Source organism: Triturus cristatus, chromosome 12 (genome assembly GCF_964204655.1).
Source record: "Triturus cristatus chromosome 12, aTriCri1.1, whole genome shotgun sequence".
Lineage (NCBI taxonomy): Eukaryota > Metazoa > Chordata > Amphibia > Caudata > Salamandridae > Triturus > Triturus cristatus.
In genome coordinates, this window is record NC_140595.1 from 721,660,345 (window position 1) to 721,674,838 (window position 14,494).

Consider the following 14,494-nt stretch of genomic DNA (forward strand, 5'->3'; position numbering starts at 1 on the left):
CTGACCACAAACCGACACCTTTCTCTCGTAGCTGGCACCCCGCATCTTCAGTACACCGATTTGTAAGTTTCAATGAAGAAAAAAAATCGTAGCTATAATATTAAAGAGCAAACTTAATGAAAAAAAAACTTTTTTCCTATTTAAGACCTAAAGACTGAATGAAAAACTCTATCTGCATTCGTAATAGCAAAATATAAAATATTAAAAAGCGCAAGCTGCGTTGGCCGGGAATCGAACCCGGGTCAACTGCTTGGAAGGCAGCTATGCTCACCACTATACCACCAACGCTTGGCTAGTTTGCATCTTTCCAATGCTTGATTTTTGGGCATGTTTTATTCCAAGGATATACAGCAGGTATGTGAGAAGGTATTTCAAATGTGATTTGAAATGATTCTGGAGACAGGCAGGTGAACATATTCCACTCTTTCTTTGCTACAAGCCTACATTGTTCAACAGTTTAACCACCCTCAACAGCTGCAGCTGGAAGATGAGTCCTCACTAGAAGACACCAGACAGGTTTCCAGGCTGGATCTATGCAACTTCTACTCATGCTGAACGTGTATTGACACCAGAGGGTCTGGATTCAATCTTTCTAGTCTCACTACACTGATGGACTGGTTATCAAGTTCAGCGGGCCTGTGCCCAGGCCAAAAGGCTGTATTAAAACAGTGGTCGAAGTGGGAGGGATCGGCAGGGCACATCGTGCCCCTGCCTCTTTCATTTAATAGAATCCATTCTCCTACTTTTTAATTTTAAACATGCGTCGAAGGACGGCGGAAATAGCCATGGCCTACAGATAAAGACTCTGTCTTTGCCTTGCTAAAGGTTTCAGGGCTGCAAATGGGAGAACCACCTCGGACAGGATGGCTGGGAATACTTTCCGTGTGGGTCCTAGAAGCAGTCGCATTGATTATTTTATTTAGAGTATGCCTCTCTGGCCACTGCTGTTGGACATGGTGATCCTCCCGTGATGTGAGAGTGACCATGATCCATTAGATATGAGTTTCAAATCTCTATCCTTGGCTACACTACCACCCCAATGGTCCAATAACATAATTCCAGACGATTTAGTCCTTGCAAAGAATATGAGAAGAGTTTGGTGGCAATATGTTGCTGAAAATGACGAGGCCAGGGATTCAATGAAAGCTCCCGCTGATGCTGCTCTTCTCTCTCTCCCGGCCTGTGATTCCCAGGAGTCTCTTAACAACATGATGGTTGGGACGCATGAAAAACTGTTTGGGGACCTTAAAATGTATTTTACAAAACCACAGATAGAGAAGAAGAGACCCCAATCCCGCAGAGCCTCCTGGTACAACGGCTTATGTAGGAAGGCATATAAGACTTTGGCTAAGGCCATCAATCTTCGCGATGGGCAAGCAACGCGACTGGCTCGCCGTCTATACAGAGAGCAGCAAAAGATAGCTCGCAGTGCTTGGGAGGAGAAACATTGGCTGGATTTGTTGGAGGCTAGTAGAGATAGGGACATGATGAGATTTTGGAATATTTTAAAATGGGGGAGGCGCGACATTCCTAACACTCCCGAAAATAATGTCTCCCCAGAAGGGGTTTCACATGTAGAAGCACAATTCAGGGGGCCCCCTAGTGATTTCTCGGTCCCAATGGACCTAACTCAAGAACCTGCTGTCTGCTTCACAAAAATAGAGGTCTTTAGAATTTTGAAACTTATTCCACGCGGAAAAGCCCCGGGCCCAGTTTGTGTCCCGGCGGATCTGTTCTTATCAGACCCTGAAACCTGGGCTACGTATATTCTATTCCTGGCTAATGCTGTGGCGAGTGGAGCGTCACTACCAAAAACATGGGCAGGAGCGGAGATTGTTCCCATATTCAAGAAGGGGGATCTCCCGAATAATTATAGGCCCATTAGTCTGATAGATAGTATCCAGAAAGTGGTAGCTAGACTGGTCCTGGGTAGACTCCAAAATTGGATAGAGGAAAATGAAATATTAACACCTTTACAGGCCGGTTTTCGCTCCCACAATGGTACCATCGACCAGGCTTCTCGATTGGTGGCTATTCACTGGAAGGTAGTAACTTTGGGCGGGGGATCGCTGTACGCTGCTTTTATTGATTTAAAGACAGCTTTCAACATGGTTCCACGTGCCAAATTATGGCAGGCGCTGCGCTTGATGGGGCTATTGCCAGCACTTTTAAACATTATCGTCAAACTTCACCATGATAACTGCGCACAAGTACGTTGGGGGAAGCAGGGGAATGTGACAAGTAAATTTAAGGTTGGATTGGGAGTCAGACAGGGGTGCGTCCTGGCCCCCACTCTTTTCTCGTTGTTCATCAATGTGGTTACACACTACTTTGATGAGCAACCTACAAATGCACCAAGAATTGCGGGTCTCCATACTCCCCTATTGATGTTCACTGATGACACTTTGTTGTTATCGCAAACACAAAGGAGATTGTATGACGCACTCAATTGCTTTGAGGCCTTCTGTCGTGACCAGGATTTAGTTATAAATGTGTCAAAAACAACATTTATGGTTTTTTCATAAGACCAAAATAGTGAGGGGGAGGGTTAGCTTAGATCAGGCCCCCCTGGATCAAATTGATGCATTTATGTACCTACGGTTAACTATGGGTAAAAACTTTTCCTGGAAACCACACATTGATATAATGAATTTGAAGCACTCCCAGTTGGTGGGAGTTCTACTTAGAGAACACAAGCAATCTAAATCCAAGCCCATTGCTCCAGCGCTGCAAATTTACAACAACAAGGTGGGGGCCTCGATTCTGTATGGTGCGGAGTTGTGGGGCTTCAGTGACTTAGCACCCCTTGCCGTAGCACATAACAACTTTCTTAGAGCCCTTTTAGGACTCCCTAAAACCACCCCATTACTCCCCCTGTATATGGATACTGGAAGTAGGAACATCCGAGATCAGGCCCGGTTCCGTCCAATAGCCTACTGGCGCCGGCTGTGGACAACGCCTGAGCTGGCTCAGTATACTCGGGCTCTGAGCGAAGCCAAGAAAATAAATACTTCTGATAGAATCCAGTGGTTAGGGGAACTCAAGTCTACATTAAAAGCTATGGGGATGAGGAACCTGTGGGACTCTCCGTCCTCAGCTGTGTTCCCCTCCAAGAAGCAACTAAAAGAAGCATACTGGTCTTATATTGACCAGATGCGATTATCCCAGAGCACTAGTATTGTAACAAGTGGTTTCTTGGAGTTTAAGTTGTCTTTGTTTATCAAGCCTTACTGGGATATTATTAGGAGTACCCTGGAAAGGAAGCTATATCACCAATTCAGGGTGGGGTCCCTACCATTAGGGTTTTGTATGCTCAGTTGGAAGCAGGGTTGGGATGGTCTATTCCCGTTTTGTCTAGGCACGAGAGAAACAACTGCCCATTTTTTCTTCGTATGCCCATCCTATAGGCAACCACGCCAGAAATGGCTAGTCCCTACATGTAAAAACTTGGGCTTTAGGGTAGCTTCTGCAGCTCTTAGGGTGCTCAGGACCGATACAGAACCCGCCATTGTAATAGCTGTGGCAAAATTCTTGGGGTGGGCTTGGGCGATAAGGGCTAGGAAGATGAAACTATGCTAGTAGATTTAATTCCTCCTGTTGCTTGTTTTTAGGTTAAATTGTTTTCATATTTGATTTGTGTTTTTACTCTGTAAATGATAATATGAATTGCATTTTAAACTTTGTTGTCTTTTATGATTTTTTTTCTAAAAATCGAAATAAAGACTTGACTTGACTTGACTCTGTGTTCGTGGCCGTTCTAGGACCTGCGGGGTGGGAAGAGAATGAAAGGACTCTGCCTCCTCCTTCTTGCCCTGAGAAGACAAGGACAGGTCCCACTTCTGCTCTGCCGCTAGCAGCTGCCCCCTCCCTTCTCTTTCTTCCTCTTATTCCATCTCTTTTTGTCTTGTCCTTCTCACTTGCTGAAAACCGGGACTTCAAGACACTGTTCTCACCCTCCCTTTCTCCCTTTCGTTAATTTGTTCCCCTGCAAAATGGATGCAAAACCAAAAAACACATTTGCTGGAAATGTTGTCATTTTCTGACATTTTTCTATTCCGAAGTGCAGCCTTGGGATGGAGATAAAGAAAAGGTTCAAATTATGAAAAATAACTAAATAAAGCAAGACAGAGTTGTCGCAAAGTGGGCTGCTTGATTTCATTCACACCCAAACGAATTAGTGCCACTTTACAGAGTTTGCCAGTGAACCGCTACTTTTGTTTTCTTGTCTTTCTTTGATCAACATTATTTTTCCCATGTAGGAAGTGCACCATTCCTGGAGGTACTGCAATACCTGGTTGATTGGTGGGCTGGAGAACAAAATATGTACTGTGCCTCTGTGGTCTTTTTAAACCATAGTGCTTGCGTTTTGTAAGGACATAAGAAATGGACATTGAAACTGGTCCCTTCTGGGCTCTGTAGCCATGTCCTCAACTTTTCAGGCAAAACCACTCTCTGATTTCTGAATAATGAGTGTAAAAGCATTAAGGTAACCATGTCGTTCCTGTTTACATTTCACATGCTTTACTCAATCTTGCATTCCTTATAAGTGTTTGCTTTATACAGGATGTTATTACTTTTTTTCAGGCAGCATATTACTCTTGTCTGGTGCATAATTTGAAATAAGTCGCTTCCAGTTGTTTATAGTGGGGTACAATTGGATTGTAGTTGAAGTCAGTGAGTTTTACTTAATGGGGCAGGATGGTGTTTAGTGGGAAAAAGTATGTGGCACTATGGGCAGAGCTGCTGAATTTGGAACTAGGGAACCAGGTTCAGCACTCATGACCAGTCCACCAGACCACTCTCCTGAAGGAGCACATTCCCATGCTAGACCTTAGAAGGCCCCGCTAGACCCTGGAAGCCCTGGTGTCTTAGCACCAGCAGCTGCACCCTAGCAGTTGCAAGTGTGGGTGAACCTTGAAGGCCTGTCCACCACATTCCATACTGAAGTTCCCCTCTAGTCTTACTGGCAGGGCAATGAAGCAGCACACCCTAGAGCGAGGTCACAGGACCCTTGAGGCCAGTCCGCCTCACCCAGTGGTACTTTCATTGGCCTTGTTTTAGCAGTAGTAGTTGCAACTCACCAGGGATCAGCAATGCAGGATTTGCACGCACACCATACTAAGGGGCAGATTTACAAGAAACTGACGCAGCTGTAGAGATGTGCCAGTTTCCCTGCGCCAGCCTGCAATACCCTTGCGCCCCATGGATGGGCTGTATTTACAATCCGGCGCACCATGGTAAACGGATTGACATTTGCATCAGAAATCCAGATGCATCTGTTGGCCCAAAGTCACGCATTGCTGCAGTCGAATCATAAGCACAACGCAACTTCAGCAAGGCATGTTGAGGCCTATACTTATTATAATGTGTCACTCCTTACGCCTGCTTCAAGTAGGCGTAAGGTTTTGACGCAGTGGCATCCTAGAAGTGGCGTTGTGAAATCCTACAGCTTTCGCTGCGTCACTTTTACAAGGCTTTCCTGCGTGGGAAAGCCCACCCTGCATACATTATACCTGAGCAGGTACATAATGTGACGCAGGGCTCTCCCTAGATGCGTCACGTTGTAAATTAGCCGCATTGTTTACGCCGCCGCTGCATCACAAAAGTGACGCTACGGCGGCGCAAAAGTGTTGCAAGGGGCTTGTAAATCTGCCCATAAGTTCATACATTTCACAGTCTCTCTGCTTCATGCACAAGCACTTTTAACATGTGCTGCCTGGTTTGGGGCCACTGGAATTATGCAGCGATGGACCAAATTATGCCGCAGTTTTGACTCATTTATGCAGAAAAAAAAGGCTGCAGCGTAATGCAGTTTATTTTCTGATACTTAATTATTTTGACATTTTTACACATACTAACAGTCTCTGCAAAGATTTTGCCTCATTAGTACCAGTGTAACATACAAATACAGCAGTGAGAAAGGTGACCAGTCAACCTTTGTGAAGGGCTGTCCACTTCGCAGAAACACAAGTCCAATTTTTTAGTAACTTTTGATCCTTTTGAGCTACAAACAATTTATTAGTTAAAATTGTCAGATTATGCAACAGGTGATGTGTTATGTGGCAAATATGGTAGAGCCATAATTATGTGGTAAACATTTGCAAACTGGGCTATTTTGCCATTCATGTTTGAACTGCTCTTGTGGGAAAAGCGAGGAGAAGTGCTGATGACAGAAACTCCATGACTCGAACACAAATGGCTTGAGATTCCACTTTTAAGTGTATTTGGGACATTCTGTTATTGGGAACGTATCCCACTTTGTGAATGTTTTCTAATGTCAATAACTCATATTAACCCTTAACTAAACACATGAATCCATTGGTTGAATTAAACACAGGGGCGGCTTCTCCTATAAGACAGAAGAGCGTCGTCCCACTGCTTTTTTACAGTGAAACAAAGGGGGAAATCGATTGATAATAACTTGCGTTATTATAATTTTATTAATCTCCTACTTCCTCAATTTTGCATGAGGGGGAGGAGTGGTAGCACCCTCCTAAGTGTGCAATGACTGCCGGCCGGCCCTCTCGGGCCGCCCAAAACAGTCTTTCGCCCTTCGCATGTTCTCCATGCAGGCTAGAGTACAGCCTTCATGGAGACGATGCACAGACTTCTAGTCAGTTTCTGAGCACCTAAACATGGCACTCAGACCCATCACAATACTGATAAGGCAGCGTTGTGAGTGGCTGGCTGGGAGCCTGGGTGTGCTTCCTGTTGAGGCTGAGTGATGAAGGACTACGGAGGAGAGATGCGGTGAGGAAGCGGCGAGAAGGTACGTTTTTATTTTTTATACCTGCTTGCCCCGCAACCCTACCTCCGATCTGTGCCGGCCGCAACTGATTAAATAACGTAATAAGCTGTAACTGGTCAGTGAAATGCCAAACAAATATAAAAAATTGGGATGTTTTGCACTTTCTGGCCACACCTCTGACTCCTCCCACTGACCCAATCCTCGGGGTATTCCCACCCTCTGCTTCTCCACCCACAGTTCCCCTACTTTTTTCCCTCACTTCCACCATTGCATTAAAAGCTTTGAGGTTAGGCCTCTGACTCTTTGCCTGGCAACACCTTCCTCCCTGTTACTGCTTATAAAGAACAACAAAAAGTATTTTAATAAGCATGTCAGACCCAATAAGTCTGATCTTTAAGAACTATTGGCGGCGGCAAGATGGCGGCCAGTCCATGGCCGGTTGAGCTTGTCTGAGACTCTCTCCTGCAAGAGGTGATTCCTTGATTGATGGAGTGGGCACAGCTCCTGCCGATGTCAACACCATGCTCGGGACTCAAAAATCAGGTCAGACCATTCCTATTATGTTTTGTAAGGCAGGGGAGCAGTCAAAATCACCACAAACTGTTGGGAGAAAACGAGAGAGATCAGCTGCTGTGGCGGCAACAGCGCTTATCACTAAAACAACTAAGAAATTTGCCGAAAATCGCCCAAATGCCCTCACTGCTTCTACAACTTCTCTAGTCTCAGAGGGAATAGTTCCTAGTCAGCCGATTGTGAGTATTGGAGAGGTTAACCCGGCTCCGGCTCCAGTGGGACTCACTCAGCCAGAAGGTATTCTGGGAGTTGTAGTCCCGGTAGATGACATCTTAACCAGCGGACCTGGGGCGGTAATTACTAACTTGTATGGACTTTTGCAACATAAGCCCCAGACTGTAAGGGCTGATGCCGATACAGTAGACAAATTTTATTCTCTCTCGGACCACACTATGTCCTCGGAGGAGGAGGATCTTGTAGATGGCAAGGAGTGGTCTGATGCTAGTGAACCAGGGGATTGGGACAGCAGTGAACCAGCATATACAGTCAGTGGCACAGTCCGGAAATCTGTAAGAGCTCCAGACCAGGAGCATCTGGAAACAGGTTCCCTAACTTGGGATTATTCTTTTTCTGGACGGACCCCATCTGAAGACCCCCCCCACGCAGGGGTTGACATCAATAGACGCTGTTAATTGTGGTGCAGTACTGAGCTCCCCTTCAACGGAAATTACACTGGCAGTGATCTACCAATCTATTATGGCTCATAGGGAAGAGTCAAGGCAGGAAAGTGCTCGGACACAAGGGGCTTGTCGTCGCATGCAGAATTCTATACGGCGTTTCGTAAAAACCTGCACTGAAATCACCGCGCGAATAGGCGAGGCCGAAGAGAGAATTTCCACACTTGAGGATGACATGAGCTCACAAAAAAATCTAACCGCGACTATTCAATCACAAAGGGACGATATCTTATGGAAACTTACAGACCTTGAAAATAGGGCACGCCGGAACAACCTATGGGTCCTTGGTGTTCCTGAAGGGATAGAAGGATCAGATACTCGGCAATTTATTGTGGAACTACTTACAGAAGCATTCCCAGAGATTCAGCAGTGGGACTGGGGGACAGAGGTGCTACGTGCTCATCGTTTTCCATTTAGGCAGAGTGAGGTCTCCGGTCAAGCTCTAGACAAGCCGAGAGCTATCCTTATTTGTTTGAACAACTTTTTGTCCAGAGAGAAGCTTTAAGACCTGGCCAGGCCGGATAGAAAGAGGTCTGCAAAGGGGTGTCAGTTTTTTGTACGCCCCGATCTTTGCCCCGCTACTGTAGAGCGAAGGTGGCACCTCCGCCAACTAATCACCCCATTTCAGTCAAAGGGGGCTCAGGCTTTTTTACTTTTCCCCTCAAAGCTGAAGGTCATTTTTCAGGGCCAAGTTAAATATTTTCAATCTGAAGTTAAAGCCAAGGATTACTTGTATTCATTATAAGGGAGAGCATGGTCAGATTTGGGGTGATGCTTGGGTGGCGTACATTATAATTTGAACAATCCAAGCCTTTCTACCCGTTTCCTTTTCTGGGATTTTTCTTTGGGTGGTCCTGGGTTGTCCTGGCTTTTTATTTAAAGTCCGATAAGGCCGCGTGCTTGTATTTCTTATACGGCCCTTTACTGGCTCTGCAAGCTGCACTGTATGGTTAAAAGAAGTAGCGGAAGCCAGAAGAAAGCAAACTGCAAGGGTTTTTTCTGTAAGCAGTGTGGTGATGGCCTTCAGGAGTGTGAGTCTTACCGGCTCCTCCATCACAAGGGCTTAGGCCCTGTTGCCGTATGTAGGGGTTGGCAGGGTTGGGGGTGGTGGGGTGGGGGAGTGGGTCAGAGTAGGGTCCTGTTGGGGCTCTCACTCGGTGTGGGGGTGTTTTGGGTGGAGGGGGGTCAAATTGAGTATTAAAAAAAGCTTGTGGTTCAACCCAATTGTGTGTAGTTCAGTATTTTATGCTGGATTTATTACAGGAAATACAGGAAATATATTTGTAGGAAGTGGTTTGAAGGAAGATGTCTATTATCATAGCGCAGGTATTTGTATCTACGTTGAATGGCACAAGCAAAGATTAGGATAGCTTCCTGGAATATCTGTGGGTTAAATAATGGGAGGAAAAGGGCCCTATTTTCAAAGATGATCTCGGCCTTACGGCTGGATCTGATCTGTATTCAAGAGTCTCATATTGCCTGGAATGAGCGGGGCATGCTTCGGATACCTGGGTTTGAATTAATCGGCTGTTCACGCCAAACATCCAAGATCAGGGGGGTGGCGGTCTTGGCACGACAGGGCTTGTGTATATGTAGAAGGACTAGTCAAGATAGTGCAGGCAGGTGGGTGATTGCTGAGGTAATCTTAAACTCCAGGTCTTATACAGTTTGTACAGTTTATGGGGCAAATTTATATGACCCGGCAATCCTGCACCATTTGAATACTGAATTAGCTTTGTATCCATACCCTACTTTTCTCTGCGGAGATATCAATATCAACTTAGCTGCTAATGTTAATTTATCTGTGGACCAACCCTATTTTGGGAAAAAGCCCAGGGTGTTCCAGGCACTACAAGCTTTGGTACAAGAACACTTCTTGATAGACTGTTGGTATTTTCATAATCAATCATTAGACGGATTTACATATTATTCGGCTCCACACAATAAAATGTCTTGTTTAAATTATTTTTTTATGTCCGATCAGCTGGTTATGTCATCGTCCATCTTACTCTACCCAAGGGTATTATCGGATCATAATTTACTTATTGTAGAATATATTCTGCCTCAGAAGGTCCCAGAATTTAGGGTTTGGACGTTTGAAAGGAAACTGCTGACAGAACAGGCCTATATAGATCATATGAGGTGCTGGATCAGGGAATTTTTTGATTTTAATGTTGGTACAGCCTCTGAAAATGTGGTATGGGATACTTTCAAGGCGCAAGAAAAGGGGTTGACAGAGTGCACACCTTGTTGGTTTCTTTTCCATAGACTTTTACAAGAGCTTTCAGTCGTATATGTGAGTTTGATTGCGTGCTGGTCCGGAAAACGTGGTCTGCCTTTAGCCACGTGAGTGCGAAAGCATTTCGGGAGGGGGCGAAAATTCACCCCGATGCCGGACGCACAGCAAACGTTAAAGCATAACTCTGATGCCAAAATTTCGTGTATATTCATCATTTTTATTCCAAGTTTATCCACTTTTCAAATATTTAATCCATTTTCTTCTTGTCACATGAGAGGCAGCTTACGTATTTCCATTATATCCTTATACGCTGCAGACATGCCAATCCAGGCCTTACACTGTAGCGAGGAGAGTACATAAGTAATCCTCTTTTGTTGGTCCCGATAACCCAATGCATTTCGGGCCTGTTTTTGGCCCTTCGTCAGGGGTACTCTACAATTTAAAAACATTATCATGAAACAGTGTATTTTGAACATATGTAACATATTGATGTATACATGAATTGTTGCTGCGTCTTCCTGGTATAGATTGTCTGTTAATCAACGTCTTCCCGCTAAAGGTAACCTCGAAGTTACCGCTAAGTAAATGCCCAAAGCAACCTCTCAACCTACCACATTTCTCTCCAGTACACAACCATCATTGAAACACCCGAATCTGCAATCCCATAAGCATACATGAAACCCTTTAGTGAGCCAATTATATAACCAACATTAAGGTTTCCCGAGCATTTACCTTAAAAACCTTAAAAATCTGCTTTGGTAAACACGTCTCTTCTGTTTCACAAACTCCCACGTACTGCGTCCTTTCCCAAATCAGCATTTTAAACACCTGTGCTTTGACTCCACCCTCCTTCTTTCGTTGGCCGCCGTCCTCCTTTAACCGTCTATCTCCCTGGTCCATACTGCATTAAGTAGTTGCATTACCCTCTGTATTTTCTGACGACCGGTCTATCATTCAAGCGCTACAGTATAAGGCCTGGATTGGCATGTCTGCAGCGTATAAGGATATAATGGAAATACGTAAGCTACCTCTCATGTGATGGGATTGCGTTTGAATGATAGACCGGTCGTCAGAAAATACAGAGGGTAATGCAACTACTTAATGCAGCATGGACCAAGATCTTGTGGTCTGGGCTCCCTTTTCTGTTGCAGGTTGTCGTCCGACTTTGCACCAGGTAAGAGCAGGTATTAATTTTATGGCAAGACCGGAGGCTCCTATTATGCTTTCTTATCTTACTTTATTATTATACAGCAGCCAAGATAAGTGAAACAAAACAGTTCCCAGGGGTCCAAGCGAGAAGGCTGGCCAATGGGAACTCAGGAAAAACGAAACCGAATAACCAATCATCAAAGAACCACTAATAAAACGTCACATCTGACTGCGGAGCTTCCTCTTTTCTTGCTGCTCGCAGTCAGATAAGTGACTTATCTTTTGCTCCTGTATCTTTTACAGTTATTGTGCATGTTATTATATTCTTTTACACTTCAAATTACTTTTGAGTGCGGTGCTCACGCGCCCTATTGGCGCTTTCGCTCTAGCGCGTTTCTCGCTCCTCTCTCCTCCCCCCCCCCGGGTGCCTCTGGTGGTTCGTGCTGTTGCGCACTTGGCATTCCGAGCTCTCTCCACACTCGCGCTCACCGTTGGCCTCCTTTGACAGCGTCCAGTGTTCTTTCTGCCTGTCTTTGCTGCCCTGCTTCGTCTGTACAGCCCATTCTTCTCTACGCTCCCGGTCTGCTCTGCACGACCGTCTCACGGAGCTCCGGAGTGTTTCTCCAGTTAACCACACCCCTAGGAGTGTCTTTCTCCTCACGCCCCTCCCTCCTCTCTCTTGTTTAACCCATTGTTACCTCACTGGTACATTTCTTTTGTTTAATATGGAAGTTGACAGTTCTCCTGAGCCTATTCAGCTCAATGATGAAGGCGAAGCCTTTAAAAAGGACTTAAATGAATTTATTAATTCCTCTGTTGAGAATGCAGTGGAAGTGTCTATGAGACGTATGTCCAAAGGTATGGAATCTTCCATGTTAGGTCTCCTGTCCAAAGCTCTGGCCCAATCTGCGGGGGATAGCAGAAAAAGAAAGGTGGTTTCCTCTGCTTCTTTACATGCTTCTCATTCTGCGTCACTTTTGACTGGCGGGGTTTCCTTGCGCTTGACTGAGGACAAAGTGCCTCCCAGGCCTCCTGCTCAGGAGGGGACTCTAGGTTCCAAGGGCAAACGCAAACATAAACTGAAGCACGCAGAGTCACCAAAAAAGTTGGTTATATCCACCATTTTGGACACGGATGACGACATGAATGACGCAGATGACCTTCTTGATGTTTTTGATGTCTCTGACCCTCCCTCTCCTCCTTCCAAAAATTGTAAGTCCGATTATTTTACTTTTGACCCAGTATATGATTCCGAAGGAGTACCCATGTTCGACCCGGCTCTAATTCGCCATCCCAATTCCACTGAATGGTTGCCCTCCTCTCATGTGGGAGAATACATTGCGGCAAGGTTACGCCTTCCTTTAGATGCCTCGGTCAGATCCACCTTAAAGTCGGAGTGCCCCAAACCCTCTTTACCTGACAAAGTTACCTTGGTCCCTTCCATCCCCCAACCCTTACTTACCTTTTTCTCCAAATTCGGCAAGGACCCTCGCAAAGGGGTGGACAAGGCCTGGTCCACCTGCCAGGATAAATTGCTCGACATTGTGGGTCCCTTGGCACGCATCTTTGACATGGCCGAAACTGCTCGTTTAGACGGTTCCGAACTATCGGCAGAGGACGTCTCCATGTGGGTCCAACGTGCCTTTTGTTTGCTTGGCAATGCTAATGCTGCCATAACACACGAACATCGTAAAGGACTTTTAATTAAATTGGACCACAAATTGGCCAATTTAGCTCCCCAGGACCCCGGTGCTAAGGCCAATGGTCTTCTCTTCGGGGAGTCTTTAGTTAAGGATCTAAGCAGGTTTGTGTCTACCTTCGCTTCTTAGGACAAAGCTCAACAATCTATTAAGAAGGTTTTCTCCCACGGGTTTTTGGACGGGCAGGCAGAGGCAGGAGTCGCTCTTCCGGCCGTTTCTTCAACAACCAGGCTCCAGAGGTTCCTTCAATAACTCCGCCCAGGAATACAAGCTGCAGTTCTACCATCAGCGGGGTAGAGGTTCCAGGGGACGCGGCCAGAGAGGCTATCGCACCAACAACTCCAACCAACAAGGTATGTCCTTCTTCCCCTCCCCCGGTGGGAGGGCGCCTATCTCTGTTTCTCCAAAAATGGCAAACTATCACCTCAGACCCTTGGGTTCTAAACACTGTTCAAGGCTATCTTATAGAGCTTTATTCGCCGCCTATCCAAACTGCGTTTCCTCCACCGTTGGTTTTTTCAAACGACATGGCCGCTCTCATCTCCTCAGAGATTCAGACCCTTCTCCAAAAACAGGTCATTCAAATATTCCCGTTCGATCCTACAGGTTTCCTAAGTTCCATCTTTCTTGTTCAGAAAAAGAACAAAAAATTGCGTCCAGTGATCAATCTGAAATGGTTCAATCAGTTCGTGGTTTATCGCCACTTCAAGATGGAAACTATTTTACATCTAAGAGATACCCTTCGTCCACACTACTGGATGGTTCGTCTGGACTTACAGGACACTTATCTCTCTGTTCCTATTAATCCGTCCCATTCCAAGTTCCTCCAATTCCAGTGGTTAGGCATGACTTACCGCTTTACCTTTCTACCATTCGGCCTTTCCTCTGCTCCATGGTGCTTCACAAAACTCTTAAAACCAGTGGTAGCTTTCCTGCGCTCTCTTGGGATCAGAATGATCATTTATCTGGGCGACATTCTAATCATGAATACGGACAAACAGCTCCTACTCTCCCAGCTTGGCGTCACTCAGTCCCTGCTCTTGGATCTAGGTTTCTTACTCAATCGCGAAAAACCAATGTTTATTCCTTCTCAGAGCATTGAGTTCTTAGGCTTCCGGGTAGATTCCGTCGCAGCCTCCCTCTTTCTTCCCCAGTCAAAAGTCTCTTCAATCAAGGCAGAATTCTACCACGTCCTTCAGACTTCTCTCATTTCACTGAGGTCACTAGCAAGAATTGTCGGCCTCCTTTCGTCGTCCATTCAAGCCATCTTTCCGGGTCCCCTGCATTACCGGGCCCTTCAACGTCTAAAAATCAGGCATCTAAGCCAAGGTTTAGGTTACTCCGATTTTATCGCATTAGACCAAGAATCTCGCACAGAGCTTCAATGGTGGATAGACCATTTAGATTC

The 14,494-nt window shown here is 45.6% G+C and overlaps 1 non-coding gene across 1 annotated transcript; it reads right to left on the minus strand.

The window, feature by feature from the left end:
* Nucleotides 1–216: 216 nt before the first annotated feature.
* On the minus strand, nt 217–288 carry TRNAG-UCC (transfer RNA glycine (anticodon UCC)). Its single transcript has one exon. It is a non-coding gene; the product is annotated as a tRNA-Gly (tRNA).
* Nucleotides 289–14,494: the final 14,206 nt, after the last annotated feature.